Below are 6,498 nucleotides of genomic sequence, written 5' to 3' on the forward strand. Positions count from 1 at the left end.
ATAACGAAATACAACCGGGTATAGCATAGTGAGAGTCAAGCATAGCTTAGCAAGCACACGGTACAAGACAAAGTTTGAAACAGCGGCGCACTTCGCAGAAACAAAAGGAACTTCCTCACCTTCGCTTGCACCGGTCGGCCATGACTGTCCGCCACTTGCGACGCTGTGTCTCACAGCTCTCAGTAATCGCTTGCCATTCTTGAACACGGTATTCGTAAGTAAGATATCTAAAATATCCGCAAAAACGGCTAAAACGTAAAAAGGAAGCGATGCTCGAACTCCCCGGAATTCTAACGGCGGCCGAACGGAAGCTGATTGCAATAGCGATGGTCTTGCGCAGTTTTCAAAAGTCTCTTCTTTTTGTTCTTTTTTTTTTTTTCTTTTTTGAAGACAAAACTAAGCAAGTCAATATATTAATAATAATAATGTCACTTTATTATATTCGTAAAATATTAACAAAACGTTTAGTCTATCTTAGGTTTTATCTAAACTTTCGGTTTTCTTTTTCAGTGTAAAACCGAAACTATCTCAAGCAATTTCTCCCTTGTCGCCAAGGCTATTTTGATTCATCAGCGCATGCTTGCACCGCTAGTATTTCGGCTTTTCTGGAAGGATCGGCTCTCGCGGCACATAAATAATGAGGGCAACCTCGTGTTTTGAAACAATTAGCGTGCCCGTCTTTTTTGACGAGGGAAAGACACGTTAAATTTACGTCGATTTTTTACAGTGTGGAAATCTCGATCGACGGTGTTGTTCGTTGTTGCAATTGCCAATCTCTTTTCCCGTGAATTGAGATGTCTTAGAGTTTTGCAAGATAAATCTACACCATGAAACACTTTCGGGGAAAGCTTGAGGTTGTTACATAAAGGCGCCGATTTCTCCAGCCAATTTCACAGCGAGCTTCCATTCATAACATCACTTCGCTTACGCGGTTCGGAAGTTGATTTGCGCTGCATGCGACCATGCAAGGTTTAGGATCTTATGCCCCTATTATTAGCCGTGATTTCTTTTGCCTCCTGTCCTTTCGATTGCTGTCAATGTGGATGCAGATATCTGAAACAGCGTATAGTACGCTGAGACCTGCATTACAAAAACACCGGATTATCCTACAAACGTAATTTGTCTACTAGCCTATGAAACAGCACGCAAGTGGCGGTGCACTTTGAAAACAAAGTCATGTGCATGCTTTTTCATCAGCAGCATCAAACACTTGGTGCGATTGCCCTCGATCGCCCAGCTTCCGAATAGTGCTAACAGTTTTTTTACAGTAAACTTTTATTCTTCAATAAAGGTAACAAATACAGCCCAGGGAAAATAAAAGCTATCTTTGCAATAAAAGTAGACTGTTCAATTGATAAATATAGTAGAAATGACTAGCTAAAATAATTATTGACAAGTTAGATAACGCTACTTTCCGTGGCGTACAATGTAGCTAATTTTTCTATTTGTGCTTTCTTTTAGGCGTAAGTCCATGTTGCATTTGCAACGTAAGTATGCTGTGACAGTGCCGGTCGTTTCTCCGGGGAACTTTTGGACCACGTGGTCTGCAGTGAAATGAGAAATGAAGCATCCCTTTGTCACATTATGTCAGCTATACCCGGTGATATTTTTTAATCAACTGGTTTTAGGAAAATGGGGGCTCATGTCATGTTGATGCACTCTTCATGTGTGTCGTGCGACTCGGCGGACATTACATGGGTGAATAATCGTGGCAACATCTTTTTAAGTAATTAAAATCCGTAAATATACTTTTTTTTATTATTGCTGTTTTAGAGGCAGTCGTTATTGCAGCCTAGCACAATCAAAACTATTCACGAAACAGCAAGGGGCTTTAATATATTTATTTATCAAATTTCGCACTTTTTCTCTCGATTCAAGAACCACGCGCGGCAGGGGCGGGCAAAGTGGAGAGTGAAATTAGCGGTTTTGACATGGCATATCGGTGATGGCTTGTTTGTTTGTGTTAGCGAGAACTTCTCATACTGGAGTTCTATGCATTATTTAATTTTCTAGTGAAGTTACAACCCTCATAAAGTGCTGTCACATTCAGCATGAACGAAGTTGCACTCTTTTGAAAGCGTGCCTTTGGTGGATGCTCCAGCATCATATTTCCAACGGTTCGACTGAAGGGAATACGTAAGAATAGCATCCTGCGCTCTGTCCAGTGCGCTGTTTTTAATCAGGCGACGAAAGGCAGAGTTTTAGCTATGAATAACCCAAAACTCGTCACCTTTTCGCAAATGTTTCAGTTGGGCTAGGGTTTATTCATAGCCCCTTTAAAATTGAAAATTCAACATGGTCAATTACACTGTCAATTACAAAAGCTAATTAGACAACGTATATGACGTTTATTTACTCATCTAATGTCCACCGAGCCCCACAAATATTCTGTGAAAACGACATCGGCCTATCTATCGGGTTTTTAGTGTGTTGATGTTAAAAATCGCACTATATATATATATATATATATATATATATATATATATATATATATATATATATATTGAATTGAATTGAATTGAATCTTTATTTCTTTCGGATCAAACCGAAAGGGGAACAGAGACTAAAGGCAGAAAATGCCTGACGAAGGTCTCTGTCCCCTTTGCAGTTCGTACAAACGGTACACTGTATAGTAAACACTCATGCAGTTGTAGAACAATCAGCAATTCAAATAATGTCATAGCTTTATAATACATCATCATGAGGATCGCAACTAGTAATATAGATTGTGAAAGAAACTTTTTCACAAGTTCAAAAAATAAGAACCATCAAATTGTACATGTATAAAAATGGCTATAAAACAGTGTCACTGCCCACCAAGAGTGTCCTCAGCTCTTTTTTAAATTTAGAAAAGGAGTTATTAAAATCCACGAAGGTCCCAATTGAATTTAATAATTTGGTCACCTGATAATCTTTAGTTTGCTTTCCGTAATTTGTTCGAATCTGTGGGGGTCGTCTTAAAGAGTGCCGAAAGGTGTATCTGTGCTCTACATCACTTGTATTTTTATCATAAAGTTTCTCAGTTTTGATACGTTGCATTAACTTGAAATCATAAATTTGGTTAGCCTTGAGTATACCATGTTTTTTAAAGAGTGGCTCAGTTGGAAGGTCTTGCATATTTCCCGTGTAACTTTCAAATAACCGCAAAATTTTCTTCTGTAATTTAAGAATCTTATTGTAGTTTGTGAGCGTGGTGGTGCCCCATACTAAAATACAGTAGCATAACTTTGAGTAAAAAAGAGAGTAATAAATTTGTTTTTTTAACCATGTAGGAATCAGGTTTCTTATTTTATACAAACATCCAACTGCCTGAGAAAGCTCAGCAGTCAACTGCTGAGAGCTTTCTATATATATATATATATATATATATATATATATATATATATATATATATATATATATATATACCCGTTATTACAATTTGAGTACGCCGACTGCAAGCACTGAAAGTAGACCTTTAGTATACTTAAGTGCACTTTCGGTATACTGATTTTGAACTACTTTTTACCGCGGGCAGTACGATTCTACTACATGTACTAGTTTTGTACGGACCAGTATACTTTCAGTCCACCGCCATTTTTACTGGAAGTATACTTTAAGTACACTTAAAGTATACAATCAGTACAAAGACCGCACTGAAAGTATACTTTTAGTATACTTCAGTACACTTCGAGTGTACTGATTTTGAACGACTTTTCGCTAAGGGTGTCCACCCGTTTACCTGAGTGGGCGGTACCAATTCCACGGTGATACCCGCGGCCGGCCGAGGTCCGACTTTGCCGTTTCGCGACCGGCCGGGCTTGGACTGTCTCGCCCGCATTAGACTAAGTTCCCCGGAGCATGGCGGTTGTGACCGTTGCGGTACTAGCCCCACTTCACATCAGGCAGAGCGGAACGTAGGCCTCACCCTCGATACAGCCTCTAACGAACATCCTTCAGCGCCTCTCGCCACTCTACATCACCTGCTGTCGGAGTGCTCGGCAGGGCGACAGGAGAGAGAGGCTGCACTAGCCAAGCTTAGCCCAGCGAGTCGACCCAAGACGCTGGAGGCTTGGGCGGTACCAACAGGCCCCAATGAATCAAGGAAGCTTGTCTTCGACTCGCTGTCGGCTTACAGGAGCGGCCAGGCTCTTTAAATCGACCGCAAAGTTCAGTTTCTGAACCTATCGCGCTACGACTTCGTGCAGCGTTGCCCACAGATAGTGCATTTTCTTTTTTGTAAAATCTGCAAAGAGCAAATTTACTCGAGGAAAAAAGTAAAGAAAGAAAAAGGATTAGCTCCTATGGGAACGCCGCGAAGCCACCCGTCTTCAAACGATACGGCGCCGTTTCGCACGGGAGACAAGAGATGGCGCAAGCGGTCGCGACGCCAACTGTTGCCAACGAACGAGCACACAGCGCCGAGAGCCGGCGTCTTTAGCAGACGATATTTTCGACTCAAAAGCGGCGCGCGTTCCGCAGGCGGCGACAGTCGCAGAAACATAAACAGGCGCGGTAACGACAATGAACTGCAAAGCAGATGACGACATAAGTACCGCGAAACAAAAAAGCAGTCAAAATAACCCGATAAATCATTTTTAATCAATTATGTGTCCATTTAAAGTGTTTTATCAGTAAGGACGATGAAATAATGCATTTGAAACTAATATCAGAAAAGCTCACGCCACTTTTGAGTCGAAAAGATCGTCTGCTAGAGACGGCGGCTCTCGGCGCTGTATGCTCGTTCGTTGGCGGCCATTGGCGTCGCGACCGCTTGCGCCATCTCTTGTCTCCCGTGCGAAACGGCACCATATTGTTTGAAGACCGGTGGCTTCGCTGCGTTCCCATAGGAGTTAAGTTTTTTTCTTTCTTTACTTTTTCCTCAGGTAAATTCGCTCTTTGCAAATTAAAAAAAAAATCGCACCATCTGTGGCAACGCTGCAAAACGTTGTAGGGCGATAGGTTAAGAAACCAAACTTTGTAGTCGGTTTAAATGGTCTGGCCGCTCCTGTAGTTCCTCCTAACCCTCCCCTCTTTATCTCTCTCTCCCCTTCCCCTTCGCAGCAAAGGCTTGCAACCGGCCGCGTCGTACCCTCCTATACCTAAATAAAACGTTTTCAACAACAACCCTTTCCAAGTTGTTCCCCATGGCCCGGGCTTTCTTCTGAAGCAAAATAGTAATCGCGATAGCTCAAGAACAAACAAATAAAACAAAAAAAAGTTTCACAAAACAGTTATTTGGTTTTGAATTCGTAATTTGCATGTTAGATATGCATAGTACAAAGCACAATCGAGTTGTTTCTGTCCCTTGTAGTTTTTCTATACTCGGGTCTGGACACACGTAGCGGAGATTCAAAGTACAATGCCATTATTCTAATATCCAGGTTCTAGGAAACATGTCTAACACTAAGATAGCCAATGGATTAGTGGCCAATAGTGACCAAGTGTTCGCTGGAATTATGGTTGGTTAATGGCCCAAAATTGGTGCAAATGACGGCCAATGTCGGCTGAAACGGTGGCTAGATAGTGGCCCATCATTGGTACGAAATAACTGGGCCTTACATCGGCTAGAATGATTGCTCAACATCGGCACCAATGTCAGCCAACATTGGATCGGGTAGCGCTTCCAGTATTGTCCGATAGTTTGGTCGATCTCTGCCAATGTTAGACGAATGTCGGACCAACATTGGTGTGCTGCTTGGGTCCCTTCTAATCAAATAGGCCATTCCGTCTGTCTAACTAGTCGAAAAAATTTCGAGTGCGTCGATGTATTACTCACAATTTAGGAGCGACAGTATAAGAGAACACGAGGCTTGCTTAGCTTCGTCGTATTTGCTAAATTTTATAATACTGTCGATGTTGCCGACCAAAACGGATAGAATGCTGGGAGACGTGTTGGGGGGCTCTCGACTCGCCAGAGTTTGTCCACATGCAAATACGGACTACGATAAATAATGGAAGAAGTATACTCGGCCGGTAACCATGTTCCGCCCTCCCCTCAATGTGCTAGGCTCCTTAAACGATCCTTGAGCAGGGAGAGAGAAGCTGCACTCTGGAGTGGAAGCCAGGTTGCTATGAAGGTGTGCGAGGTGGCCACCCGTAATCCTACTCCCCCTAAGCCAAGGCATGTCCCTACGGCCGCTGAAGGTTCGTGTTTCAACGGGGGGCTCTCAGAAAGATGGTTCAGTGAAATGCCAGCGAGTGCGGACTTTATTTTTATGCAGTTCTGAGATGCACTCCTTCGTCAATGTGGCAATCGAAATTGAAGCCATGCCCCGTGATCAAAGACGTTCCATAATGCTACTTGCGAAGTGTTGCGTGCGGGGGTTTTTTGCATGAGTCTTTTGGGTGGGGACCACGTACCTTTACGTTCAGGGGCCCGTGCTCATTGGGAATTCCATGCACGACCCGGCGGCTACCACAAAGGGCGGTCGCCACGCCGGGTTCACCCCCGCCGTGCCAACAACAACAATGATCCCGGTGTGCGACATACCTTGTTATGCCTGTGTCCCACTAGAG

The sequence above is a fragment of the Ixodes scapularis genome, unplaced genomic scaffold (assembly GCF_016920785.2).
Source record: "Ixodes scapularis isolate PalLabHiFi unplaced genomic scaffold, ASM1692078v2 ptg000080l_1__unscaffolded, whole genome shotgun sequence".
NCBI lineage: Eukaryota > Metazoa > Arthropoda > Arachnida > Ixodida > Ixodidae > Ixodes > Ixodes scapularis.